At 32.0% G+C, this 15249-nt stretch overlaps 1 protein-coding gene across 1 annotated transcript in view; it reads right to left on the bottom strand.

Annotated features, from left to right (window-relative positions):
- LOC118181646 (BTB/POZ domain-containing protein 6-like) overlaps nucleotides 1–15249 on the bottom strand; it is a 44842-nt gene that overhangs the window by 18405 nt on the left and 11188 nt on the right. The window lies entirely within an intron of this gene.

The following is a 15249-nucleotide window of genomic DNA, read 5'->3' as shown; positions in this document are numbered from 1 at the left end:
TTATACACCAATAGATTAACACCAATACTGTTAACCAGCGTAAGAGAAGAAACAGACGATATTTGTATAGTTGATGTAACTGTTAATGGACAGTCAATACCTATAGCAGAATTCGTATATATTCTTCCAACTGTTAATTCAGGAGATTTGAAGATGTTCTTGTTTAGTGCACAGATGAAATATTCTGATCTTTATGGATCTACGAAGAGTTTACTGTAGATACAGATGTTCATATTATTATCATGAGAGCTTTCAACGTAGGCTTCAAACGAAATGAAAAGGCATTTGATTTTATGGTACAACACTTTAATCTCAAAATGGTGCCAAGGTACCCTTGGCATTTTATTTATAGATTTAACATTTATCAGGAATATAACTGCAGACATCTTAAATTATGTGTCTTATTTCTCATATTATCGACCAAGTTTATATAGGGTCATTTTGAATGATAAATGTAATAAATAAAAAATAAAATAAAATAAAATATGGGCATGCGTAAAATCTTTTCTATAAAATCCTCACACTTCTGTTACTAATCCTATGCATTTAAACACTAGCGGCTTTTTGAACTAAAAAAGAGAGATTACAGTCAATTTTACTGTTCTATCATTCAAGTACAGATTAATTATAATACTCTTCTGTTTCCGTTTCGAATACAAAAATGTATTCTTCAAAAAGATAATAATGGCGTTTGAATGTTACCAAAAGTTAACCAGTTAACCAATAGAAAAAAAATTCAATTAGAGATTAATGTCAGCCAAGAATTCATGAATTACTCGTAAACACAGTTAGTGTTACCAGAATACCCTAGCATAATAGGCCAATATGTAAAAGTCCTGATTACTAGAAGTTTAAAGAAAGCAGCTTATAATGTAATTTCTCTTTTAACATAATTCATTATAATTTTTTGTAAATACAGTACAACTCCAATTATCCGAACTCCGACTCTCCGAATCGCTTTCAGAGTTTAAGAAAAGAATTAAGACGAAAAAATAGATCAATAGATGGACAATCAACGATTTCAAACGTACACTTTTAAACTGCATGTCACTGCTTCAAAACGAAGAGGGAAGTTCTTCAAGAAAATCAATGCAGCAACAAAGAAAAATTTAGGAGATTTCGTTTTGTGGAGTGGTTTTTGCAGCAACGTTCTATGGGAAACCCAATTTTGGGTCCGATTATTTGTGGAAAAGCTAAGATCTTAGTTCAGAAGCTTGGTTTTTCATCCTTGAAATGCAAGTAACGCCTGGCTAAAAAATTTTAAGCGCTAATTTTTAATTTTAATTTAATTAATTTATTAATTAATTAAATTAAATTAAAAAAATTTAAGGTGTCCGTCAAACAACTTAACTGTGACCGAGATGCCCAGCAAGCAATGACGTTCAGCACTTGTAAGTACTGTACAGTACGCTATATAATATGTACGTAAAAGTGTTGCGCTTTCACTTAAATTAATTAAAATCTCTTCTTTCTTTAAAAATAGTACTTTTCTCCCATTTAAAACATACAGTAGATACAGTAATTAATTAAAGTGTACGTAGACCCTTTCTTCCGGAAAAAATCCAATTATCCGAATTTTTGATTATCCGAATAGAGTGCGGTACTAAATGATCCGCATAACTGGAGTTCTACTGTAATTTTTTTGCTAGTAATTTAGTTTCTTTGTAATTTTTTGGGCTATGTATTACTTACTTTATCTATTTATTTAGTGCATTTTGTAGTTAATTTTCGTTTATTATGTGGGCATTTAACTTTGAATTTTACGCCACTTAATTACTTATATATGTTTATTTCAACTATTACACTATAGACGAATTATAGGTAGAAACCATCTTACTGTGTCTTTGCAGTTGTCGTCAAACTGATGACATTTATAGATTTCTAACCAGTTTGAAATTACAGAAGTTTTTGAAGTGACCTCTGTTAACAGTTTTCTCGAAGCTTCCATAAGAATTTACTTTTCTTAAACTATCCTATAAATAAGAAGCGAGAAGCAGTCCGAAGTCAAATAGTTCAATAGTTCAGTTCTAGATTTGTCCTACCACACTGAGTTTCTATTCGGAGATTATCGCTTGCGATGCAGATCACCAGAATCGCATGCGAGAGATTCTATCTAGTAGAAGTTTTTGGAGTCATTAGATTAGATCTAGTAGAAGCGGGATTCGAACTTGGACTTTTCGAATACGCGCCGCGTGTGCTACCGTTATACCACGAAAGCATGCTGGAAGCATGAAACCATATACCGTTATACCATGAAACCACATACTGTTATACCACGGAAGCAGGAAACCACATACCGTTATACCACGAAAGCAGAAACATGAAACCACATATCGTTATACCACGAAAGCATGAACCACATACCAGCATGAAACCACATACCGTTATACCACGAAAGCATGAAACCACATACCGTTTTACCACGAAAGCATGAACCACATACCAGCATGAAACCACATACCGTTATACCACGAAAGCATGAAACCACATACCGTTATACTACGAAAGCAGAAACATGAAACCACATACCGTTATACCACGAAAGCATGAACCACATACCAGCATGAAACCACATACCGTTATACCACGAAAGCATGAAACCACATACCGTTATACTACGAAAGCAGAAACATGAAACCACATACCGTTATACCACGAAAGCATGAACCACATACCAGCATGAAACCACATACCGTTATACCACGAAAGCATGAAACCACATACCGTTATACCACGAAAGCATGCTGGAAAGAGGGAGAAAATACCTTATAAGTTTAACAACGGAACTCGAAATTAAGTCCACTCTCGTAGGGATTTTTATGAGAGCATTAAACAAATTTAGCGATGCATATTCTTTAAGTTAAGTTCAAAAATTCGACTCATTGAAAATCTAATAAAAATAACATTAGCTTTTATTAACTGTTCTCTCCCCCTTCAGTGGAGGGCCTTAACCGTCCATAGACATTGGCCAGTAGGAAGACCGGAAGCGATGATCATTTCATTATGGAGGCACCTAACAGGTGGGACACCGTTGCCTCCTATGAGAGGATAAACAAACTAGATCCATGCCTTCTCCGGAGTTCGAGCTTGGGCCCTCGGGTACGGCAATGAAAGTCATTAACCACTTTCCCGTCTGGGCGGCTTTTATTAACCGTCATAGAAACGGTATTTTTAGTCCAAAGGGACAATTCTCCCTGAAGGACTATAATTTTCATTTTGGCATTTTGCGTTGGTTCACTATAAATATCCGATTCACTTCTTAAACAGTTGCCACCCAATATTATCGCCCTGTATTATATTTAAAGAAATTAAATAATGAAGAATCTGCATGAATGTATGTATGTTTCTCGCATTGGGATAAAACAATGGTACCTAGAGATATCCAATTTTCAATAACGTACGTTTCCGCCCGAATATGAGGCATTTGGAAGCCCAGATTTGGAATTTTCTTTATTATCGATTTCATATTTTGTAAAACTTTAACGAATATTTGATTACCTAACTCAAGGATTTAAAAGCGAGCAATGACAACACACTACGGTGGTGGTGGTGGGGGGGAACCTTTTTATCTCCAGCGCGTGGAACTGTGTATCGGAAATTCTAAAGATAGGCTCATTTAAAAAATATTTTTCGATATTGTTGTTGAACTGAATTTTATGGTTTAAGTGTGAAGAACATGATATTTAATAAATAAAGGTAACACAAAAAACGTTAAAAAAAACCCTTTGGACATAATTTAAAATCTGAAATCTTTCAGTTTTCTTTAGTCTAAAGTGGCTTTGTTCCTGAAGGACTATTGTTTTCGTTTTGCGATTTTGCGTTTGCTCACTATAAACGTTCGTTTCACATTCGGTGGCAACAGTCTCAAACTGTTGCCACCGAATGTTAGAGTTCTGAATTATATTTGAAGAAATGAAATAATGAAAAATCTGAATAATATTTCTCGCATTGTGATAAAACAACGCTACATAGAGCCATCAAATTTTGAATGACGTAATCCTACTGCGCATATGGACATGTGGAAGCCCAAATTATAAATTTGGAATTTGTTTTATGATCGATTTCCTATTTTGTAAAACTTTAACGAAATTTTGATTAACAAACTCAAGGATTTCAAAGCGAGCCATGGCAACGTGGTACAGAAGAAACATTTTTATCTCCAGCGCTCGAGATTCTGTATCGGAAATTCTAAAGACGTGCTCAACTTAAAACTAAACTGCTCTTGAACTGAATTTTATGGTTTAAGAGCGAAGAACGTTATATTTAAGAAATAAAGGTAACACACAAAATGTTAAAGAAACGCCCCTTTGGACGTAATTTAAAATCTGAAACCTTTCAGATTTTTATTATTCTTTTTTTATTTTTTTAAGTGTAAAATAGTTGTTATTTTTTTAAGTGTAAAATATCATTTTGTTATGAGCATATAATAACAAGTTCTTTCTTCTTCTTCATTGGCTTCATAAAGTGAAAGTATTGTATTCTTAAAAGCTGCTGTACTACAACCTACAATTAAACTGGTCCTTTTGGTAAGTAATAACGGTGAAACAAAATAATAAAATTCTTATATTCGATATGTCAGAAATCCGATTCAAATGTTGCATTTTACTTCTTGTGCGCTTTCACTTGAGAAAGAAACTGAACTCAAGGTTGACAAGACGTGATCAGTCGGAGGTAAACAAAACCATTCTTCTTATAAATCACTTACCATTTCAATTATTATTGCTTTTTAAATATAAAAATAAGGTTATTAAACTGTCATTGTTCTTACTTGACCTCGTAAAATGCCATACTGAAGATTTTAGATGGGATATATTCTGCTTTTCTTGAACATTTGTGTTTTTCCTTTGTAGTGCAATATACACGACCTCTAGAAAAATTTTGATTGCCTTGTTTTATGCAGTATTCAAATTATTCTTGCTTCATAATTTATATTTCGAGTGTATACATAAATTTATATTTGTATTAAAAATTACTGAATTAAACTGAATCTAAAATTCATCTCCCATTATGTGACTGCAATGATGAAACATTAGATTATTAATACCAAATATCACCTATTTTCAAACTACTGCAATAAAGAAATTGCTTTCAAGTGTGTATTTTAAATGAATCTTTCATTACTACTTTCATCGACATTTATCAACAATCTGTATCTCATTTCCTGTCATCGTCTGCGAATTACCATATATTCCGACATATAACGCGCCTGGTAATATAACACGGATTTATAATTTCACACTACAGCTTTTTATTTTTAGATATATTCGTCATATAACGAGCAGCATTTTCATTACCAAGGGACCTGAAAAATACGAGTGAGATGTCTTATCTTTTGCAACTCATTCAATCGAAGATTTTACCCAGGCTTTCAACAATGGTATACCGAACTGACAAGCGATAAGAGAAACAGCTTGAGGGAGCACATTATTCTGCAAAGAGGATGAATTTCGTTCAATGCAGGTGTGCACAAGAATGTGATTCCATGGTTTTAGAAAAGTGTGAACATAATTTTGGTAAGAATGCACTGCCGACCCGAAAGAATCAGCAAAATTTGGAGGCAGATGTTTTCACTTTCTGTAGTCATTTGAAACTCTGATCTTGAAGTGAACATCGAATGCTTAAATCGCATTAGCTTTAATTGAAATACAGTTAATCTAGTGTTTTTAGTAGTAAATATAGCTCCTCCCAAACCAAATAAATACGATGCTGTTTTCAAATGCAAAGTCATTTAATTGACAGAAGAAAATAGAAATGGTACTACAGCAAAGATGTTTGGTGTTGGCGAAAGCTCCACACGTGAGGGGGAAAAAATGAAAACACAATAATTAATATGCCTTATGTAAAGGAAATTGTCCGATAATGGAAATTCTTTAAGCTCATAAGGTCCCTCATTTATTTTAAGGGAGCAGCATTTAGGTACATGAAAAAATCTAAATTCTGTATTCATGAAATTCGTCATATATTCTTTATTCATCATATATTCTTTATTCATGAAAGTTTTACAAAATATGAAATCGATAATAAAACAAATTCCAAATTTGATCTTCCAGATGCCTACATTCGAGTGGAGGACTACATTATTCAAAATTTGATGTCTCTAATTGCCGTTGTATTCTCACAATGCAAGAAACATACATACATTCATACAGATTCTTCATTATTTAATTTCTGTAAGTATAGTGCAGGGCTCAAATTTGGTGGCAACAATGTGAAAAGTGAAATGCCGTTTTATAGTGGACTACGTAAAATGTCAAACCAAAATTAATAGACCTTCTGGGCAAATTGCTCCTTTGGGCTAAAAAGATGTGTACAGTCCCCCCCTCTCAATTTTTTTCCTTTGGATCCGAAATGCAAATTGAAAGCTAGTTTTATTAATTCGGGCGACCATTTTTCAAACCAATATTTTAACTGATGAAGCAAGATATAAATAATCTTTTAAAAAAAGATGAGCTAAGAAGTGTTTTATTTTGCTAATAACGAATACGTAATATTCTTTATATTCTTTAATAATACAGGGCTCACCAGCGGCCGAGCGGTTAAGTCGCTGAACACTGGTAGTTCGGTCCGAGGTTCGAATCCCGCGAACGGGCTGGCTGCATAGGCGTTTTCGTGATTTTACCCGTGTGTAACGTGTATACGAGCCAGTTTCGCTTAGAAAGTCCTCCACGAAGGCATCTCTCCCCTTAGGCAGATAGCCCTAGTGTGCTTTGCCATAATTAAATACACCATACACACTTTTAATAATACAAGCTTCTTCGAAACTCCTTTATTTAATATTTTTTGTACAATGATTAAACAATCTTGCAAAATGAAGTGCCGAAAAAGAGGTTGAAAATTACGATTTTTGTGATATTAGTAATAGTACAATATCATCTTGCAAAAGTATGTTAGAGTTTATTTATATTTTATTTCCCTCGTTATTGCTATTAAAATCTTACCACATTTACATAAAAATCTGTTATGTTTTTCCACCTTTAAAAAATTGTTTGGAGCCCCAAAATGATTGAAATCCCCCGAAAGGGGCTAGCTGAAACGATTTTTTCATTGTTCTCCTATATGTAACACTAATACATGCCACTTTCTCTTCAAAAATCCTCCATAAAGGCATTCTTTAACTTACTCTCTCTATAAGAACCCCCGCTTAATCAGTAGGTTAAAGAACCAGAGCTTTGAGGAAAACAGTAGGTTTTTAAAATATGATCACCAAACAATTTTTAGTTTGCAAACGAAATCTGGTTATTTAAAAACATAAAGAAAGCATTACGTGTATGTCAGATGTGTATATGACATGACTAAATAACATTGCGTATATAATATTTGTATATAAGATGACTAAATAACAGGTCAAGTAAGCTATAAATTGCCCACAATCTTAGCTTAAACATAATAAAACATGACAAAAAAACGGTCAGAATGACAGGTTATTTGTATGAACCCTTTTATAAAAACATCGATTAAGCAGATCATTGAATCAAAAATAGAAGAAACTAGAAAGAGACTGTGACCGACGAATGGGCATCTCCAATTTTTTACACAAATAATAATTTTTTTTTTAACTTCCTAAAATGCATGTTTAATTTTAATTATTTATTCAAATGGTTAGTATGAAAAATATTAATTAATTTTAATATTATATTCCGATTTCACAATATATTGATTGCTTTAGATTAAACGATTAAAAACTCAAAATCCTACCTTTATTCCAGCCGTTCTCAGCAGGTAACGGAAGAAGCCTCAGAAAGTGAATTTGCACGAGCGCTTACCGAAACCCAAACTGCTGTCAATAGCGTTTACTCCACTTTCGCTTCGCAATAATTACGAACCTTGAAGTACCTTTTTTCATCCCCAACACCCCCACCTTCCAACAAAATGGTTGATTGACCACGGCATTGGTGCCAAGGTCTTGCGCAAAGACGTGCGGCCAACAGTCATGCCATTTCGCCTGAGATTCAAACAGAGAACAAGTTGCTTAAACAAAAGTTGTTTCAACTTCTTTTTCTGTCTTTGGCCGTTTTGAATAATGTGACACAAATATCTCTCTTTGTAACTCGTCGTATTTTATATGGAAGTGACAAAAAACGAGTAACGGAAATCTGAATGGTTATATTGCATCAGTTTCATTTGCAGATAATTGTTCCCCTCGCAGATCTTAATTTGTATGCATCCAACATGCAGAAGTATAATAGAGAAACTCACTTTTTTATCAAGTATTAAATTTAAAATATTATTAACAGCTATCGTTCAATCTATACCAATATCTATATATGTAATATTTTTTAAGCCTAGAAGAAGAATCAGCTTGCAGTCGCTGTGGGTTATGGTGAAGGATTACAGATTAAGATAACAAAACATGAACTTGAAGAGTTTCCAGTCTTTATTTCCACGCATATAAAATCATCTCCGTAGATATTTATCCAACCATAACGAAAACCGATACACTTATATGATTCAATCATAATGAAATATGACAAATTGCTATGTACATTGGTTTCTCAAAATTAAGACGCAGGCATTTTAAATAGGTGAAGCGGGAAGATATTAGCAATGTAGATCTAGGCAGAAGAATGATGTAATTAGCTCGTCAGAGATATTTATATCAAAGTTGGTGCGATTCTAGAAACAAGCTATCATTGGTTAATGTTAGTTTCAGTTGCCCTTTTCCAGTAGCGTTACATAACATAGAATGTTCTCGAACTTGAGAGAACAGATGAATTTAGGAGAGATCATCAAATCTATAATATTAATTTTGCGGTCTCCAATTATTTTTTAAAGCAGCTATCACATTTTGTTATATCTTACATATATAAATGAATGTTTCTTTATTGGTTTGTCTTTTATACAATCTACAGTTAATTCCGATCTTTATGAACCTTGCCGCACTTGACCCTCAGAAGAAGAGGAAGGTCACTGTCTACGTAAGATTTTCCCAAAATCAGCCCATGGGATCAGCACTGTTTATATACATATACTTTAAGCCAATTTAACGAACTTTGTTTTCTTTTTATTTTAAATGGCAGAACTATTCTAGATGCTCATTATTTTTTCAGTTGATACATTTGAATATTCATAAATTCCATTGGAGGGGAGGAAATAATTCCAAATCTTCAAATATATGACGCACACATGCTGAACCTTACATATTTACTGCATTTTAATCAAAACTCTTAATTAAAAGAAGATTATTTAAACGATTTTAATGCCGGTATATAAAATATACCAGCACCTTGCCAATAGATGGCAGCACCAGGCTTCTCCTTCTCCCACTCTGTGGGGTGACCGAATTCATGTATATTGTAATTGTTTATGACATAATATGGTACAGTTGTTTATGACGAATTTAAGTGAAGTATTTTGCAGTCATGTTGAGTATTTTGAATTCCAATGTTAATTTTCGGCCACTTTTAATACTAAGCTAGGATATTTGCATTGCGCCAAAGAAAGACTAAGAAGAACAGTATATATCAGCTGCGTTAAGACTATGTTTAATTGTTTGAATTATTTGTAAATTGTTTTGTTATTTTGATTTGCAATAAAATCTTTCTCTTCGTATGGTCTATTTATTGAAAGAACCGGCATTAAATGTTAACAGTAACACTATATATACACACATACCTAGATAAAGATAAAATCTGTTTACATAGAAAGAAAACATCACTCCTTCGCAACAAAAATCCTAACGAAAATTTTACAATTATTTTTATCGAATTATTTCGCATAAATTACATGCTTGTGCTCCATTCTTTTATTAAGTTCATTTACAAAGGAGAACAGTTTTGTTTTACACAAACATTTGAATGATGTTTTTTCGTAACATCTGTACGTACGGACACAATAAACGACCCTCCTCTTTTTTTTTTTTTTAACGGATTGTAAAATGGATTCAAAAGAGATGTTTTTTGACGTACGTATATATGTAGCCCATCAGCGGCCGAGCGGTAAAGTCGCTGAACACTGGTGGTTGGGACCACGTACGGAAACAATAAAAGGCTCTTTTTTTTTCCTCTCTCAAAACGTATTCTAAAATGGAATTAAAATGAATTTAAAAGAGATGTTTTCGTGACCTACGTATGCATGTAGCCCATCAGCTGCCTGGCGATAAAGTCGCTGAACACTGGTAATTCGATCCGAAGTTCGAATCCCGCGAACGGGCTGGCTGCATGTTTCCCTTAGGAAGTCCTCCACGAAAGGATCCTTCCCCTTAAGCAGATAACCCTGGAGGCTTTGCCGTAATCACATAAACTATGAAAAACGTATGTATGTATTTCGCATAACTAAAAAACGAGTAGTTTTAGAACGCTGAAATTTTGTTCCTATAACAAATAGCTGGGTATCACCCTTTTTTGTTGGAACCGGAGGCACCAAACATATATATACATACCCACTTTGTTACCCGACTCGGTGAGCTCATTTTTTTATTCTTATATGTTCATAAATTGTGCATTTTTTGCTTTAAAAGTGATTGAATGATGCTGTTCTTATCTTCCGGTTAAGGCTTTTGTGCCTTTAGTTAATCTGCATGCAACAGTTGAAGAATTATCAACAATTTAAAAGTTTAGGTGGTGCTAAATCTAACGAGGTCGCTATTTATTTATATTTGAAATTCTTCAGTGTCTTTTTGCCCAGTGGCACCAAAAGTAAACTTTCAGTTGTGTGCACCGAAAAATCTGTCTTCCTGGCCGCTGGCCAAATTGCTTGTTTTTGCACAGAAACCCTACTTTTAATTGTCAATTTTTTTTTTTTAACTGCATTTGGAGTTTTCAGTTTTTCTGCATTTTACAATTTTCAATGAAAATGCTTTGTTTTTTATGTATTTCCGCGAAGTGAGAATTGAATGGATTGAAAAAGAAATCTATCTCTAATGAAATTCGAGGAAATAAGTTTAAGTGAACTGCAACCAAAAATGTATATAATTAACGTATTGGTGATGAATGGAATTACGTACAGGATTAATTTTAAATTGTTAGCTTCTTTAAACTTCGAGTGAGATTTTCGTCATTTTGATAGTTTAATTTAATTCACTTTCGTATATATTCCAGTGTTCATTAAAATATTTGTTGAACAGACGTGTTCTGTCGGATATAACATCTGTTTCACTAATTTTAAGTTCATTCATTGTATGTTTTGTATACATAAGAGTTCCTTAGCTGAAATCCCTGAGTGTAGCACTTCCTGATACGAAACGAAAACTTTTTAAATAAAACATTAAACTTAAAATGTCAAATAAAAATTAAAACTCCGAAAACAACATCTTTGTTTTATTTGTGAAGGATAGCAATTCAAATCATTCGATGACGTATAGAAAGAAAGATGTGTCTTTAAGTATGGAGGACGTTTTCTTCCTTGGTTTCGAAAAATTAGTTTGACATCATGTTGCGAAAGGATTAAATGCATTTTAAAAGACAGCTTTAACGAGATATGATTCCTTTTAAATGCGTCTTAATGCAGAGTGACAGAGTTTTCTTAAGTGTAGACTGCGAAAACAAAAAGGATACAGTTCTATATCGCCCGTTTTCTACTAGGCCGATTGGCGAAATTTAAATTGCGTTTTCCATGTCTCGAAAGCCCGACTTGAGATATATATTATATTTATAATATTTAATATATATTTATGGGATTATATTATATTTAAAGAGTAGAGAAATTATTGTAAATTTTTATTGTAAATATTTTGTAAATATGTATATTTAATCAATTCTGGATTCTTTCCTTTTACTAATAAAGGGCCAACTCTTTTCAAAAGTCTCAATTATAGCCCGAATTGAGTGAAGATTTTAATCTTCTTCTAATTTTCCATACTTTAGCCAGTATTTAGTTAAGTTTTGATATACCAATTAAATCAAGTTCATTAAACTTTTAATATTTTCTTTCATCAAATTTAAGTTTTATTTAACTTCCTAAAGGAATTTTTGAGAAATTTCTGGGAATTTTTAGAGGTTTTTTAAGGACTTCATTTCAAAAAAATTTTGGGAAATTTTACTTTAAAACTTTAATATTAAAACATTTCAGTTTTTCTTAATTACTTTAATTTTTTGCAATTTTCACAAAAAATATCTTTCACTTAAATTTTAACAATTTTCACAATTTTTTAACAGAACACACATTTCAATTTACAAACATTTTACATTTTTTTCACATACCACTTCACTTCACATACCATTTCCTTCAAGCAAAAATACATCTCTTGATTAGCTCAGTTACTTAACTCCCTAAATAATTGATATTACTACCTTTAGGATTTTTAATTTAATTAATATTAATATTTACAAAAAAAATTTTTTTTTTATAATAACAAAGATAGCAGCTTGACACTCAACTTTACCTACATAAGCACCATCTATATAATTTGAAGAACACACTTACTTCACTTTCACAACACTTTTGCAGACCCCAACACTCATATAGTAGGTAAGTTAGAATTAAAACTTACTATTTACTTGCTTTAAGTATTTTTTTAATTTTTTATATAGTATCTAAGTATTTTCTAAATATGATTTTTTTTTAAATATATATTTATTTTAAAAATTGTGAATTAGTTCTTTTTGTTTCTTTTTGTTTCTTATTTCTTATTGGTTTATATGGATTATGTATAGTTCTTTTATAGTTTCTTTTTATTGATATGCATATTCGTGTAGGGAAAGTTTCTGTAGACAAGGATTTCTAAAATACATAGATTTTTTTATTATTTTATAAAAAATTAATTTTTTAGAAAAAGTTTAATTCTTGACTTTACTTGCTTGTTTCTCAAAAGACTTAATTGGTATTTTCCTTTTTGAACTTAAATTCTTAAATGTTAATACTTAAATGTAAATTTCTAAGGATACCACTTTATTGGAATTACTTTTGATTTTGACTTTTACCCTTGACTGCATGAATGACGAAACACGAATTGAATGATTGGAGAGTTAGGTTTGGGGGCAACTTCCCCTTGATAAGTCTGTCTCCTGCCTACTCTACGATCATTCAAATATGCATTTTTAAAAAAAATTGTTTAATTTAATTTCATTTTTTAAATTAGTAGATTTATTTTCATGGATAGATTTTGCACTTGATTTGCTTATGCTTCTGAATTTAAATGATATTGTAGATTAGTTCGAGAATTAAATCTTTTACATGTTTGCATATTTTTAAATTATTTTAAATTATTTTGGCTTCCCCCCCTTTTTTTAATTTAAATTTGCTTTTTTACTTTTTTACTTTTTATACGTATTTGTTAGAATTTAAATTTGTTTAAATTTATTATATTTATATATAGCATTCTTCTAACATAGGCATTTTGACACAAAATTGGACTTTTTCTGAAATAACATGCCAATTTTTTTTTTCCGTGTCTGGATTCTACGACTTAAATTATGCCTAGATATTAAATTTTGTAATTTTTGCTGAAAAATTTAAAAATTTATCTTGGCGATTTTTGTCAGTCTGAGCCAAGGCTAACTCACTTGGCGAACTTCTTAATTTATAGTAACCTATTTTCCATTTCTTTTTTTTTACTATCCACGACTTTAGTAGTTTCATAGTTTCAAATAATTTTAACAAAATGCGTAACCACATTTTCGTTATTATCGCTTATAATAAATACGCCAAATTTCAAAACGGGCCAAAATGTAAATTCACGTATATCTTAGGAAATTTTGAATAAAAAAAACTCTAATTTTTTTCAGGTATACTCAGAAATACGTCTGTTTTAAGATGATGGCACAACTTTTATAGGGTATAATTCAAAATATTTTTCGAAAAATTTATAAAAATTATTTTAAAATATAAATTTTAAAAATAAATCATAAAAAATCGGCAAATTGTATTTGGAATGAACCTAAGTTTCGAAATACGAAAGGAAGAATTAAATAAGTTTAATAAGAAAGAGCTATTAATAAATATATTTCAAATTCAATTAACCCTGAGGAGCTAAAATTTAAGAGTTAATTTTTAAAAAAACTATCTTGCGATTTTTACAAAACTTGGCAGTTTGGCATAACTTGAGTCGTAGAATCGGAATATGGAAAAACATTGGCATGTCATTTCAGAAAAAGTCCGATTTTGTGTCCAAATACCTATATTACAATAATAGTATATAGTATAAATTTAATACATATTCTAAGTCGCGCTTTCGAGACAGGAAAAACACAAGTTGAATTTCGTCAATCGGCCCAGTAGAACGGGAAATGTAGAACTGCCCACCCCCCTTTTTTTTTTCTCTCTGTGCAGTGTACATTAATAGAGGTTTATAAACCTTTATAAACTTGATTAAAGAGTTACGGCGATAAAATAAATACAGGCTTTAAACCTTTTGTCTCCTTCTTAAAATACGAAAAAGTATTTAAAAAATACTTCGGACTGCATTTTATCATCTTTTCTGCACATTAAGCACATGCAGTGATATTTAAAATTATGTATGGGGCCTTAAAATTCAACATCAGAAGTCATGAAATTTTTAGGTCCCCCAGCGGTCGAGCAGTAAAATCGCTGAATACTGGTAGTTCCGTCCTGGACTCGAATCCAGACAAAAAAGCTGGCTGCATGAGCGTTTTCTCGGTTTTTTCCCATGTGGTAACGTGTATACCAGCCAGTTTGCTTTCAAAAGGCATCCTTTCCCTTAGGCAGATAGCCCTAGTGTGCTTCGCCATAATAAACCAAACCATGAAATTTTTATAATATTTCATATTTTGCCAACGGAATTAAGAGAAATCGATTAAGAGATTCTTATTGACAGAAATAATAGGACACTATTTCTTTTAAAGTAATTGATTAGATTTTGCCACGGAATTTAGTAAGAATTTTAGGAATATAAAAGCATTATTTTATCCCGTATTAAATCTAAATTAGATTTCAAGATTTGCTAACTCAAATTTAATGGAGGAATCTCTGAATCTATTAATTTAAAAAGTGATTCGATGAATTAAATGGATTTCAATAATTTGCCAAACATTTAAGGAATGAATCAGCGAATTGTTGTTTGATAGCTACTTGTATTTTTCTTTCTTTTTTCTTTTTTCTTTTTTTTTTTTTCCTTATTACGTGCTCCACCCTTAGGCACGACACGGAGAGGGAGGGAACTCGCTGGCTGCATGGGCGTTTTATTGGTTTTCCTCATGTGAAACGTGTATACGAACCAGTCTTCCTAAAAACTCCTCCACGAAAGCATCCCTCCTCTCAGGCAGATAGCCTTCGAGTGCTTTGCCTTAATCAAATAGTAACCTAAATCAAACTTTTTAAGTATCATTTAGCTGCTATAAAAGCTGTTTATAAATA

The sequence above is a fragment of the Stegodyphus dumicola genome, chromosome 10 (genome assembly GCF_044657685.1).
Source record: "Stegodyphus dumicola isolate Sdum_Otavi_A_Nest chromosome 10, ASM4465768v1".
Classification (NCBI taxonomy): domain Eukaryota; kingdom Metazoa; phylum Arthropoda; class Arachnida; order Araneae; family Eresidae; genus Stegodyphus; species Stegodyphus dumicola.
This window is presented reverse-complemented; position numbering and strand designations above follow the sequence as displayed.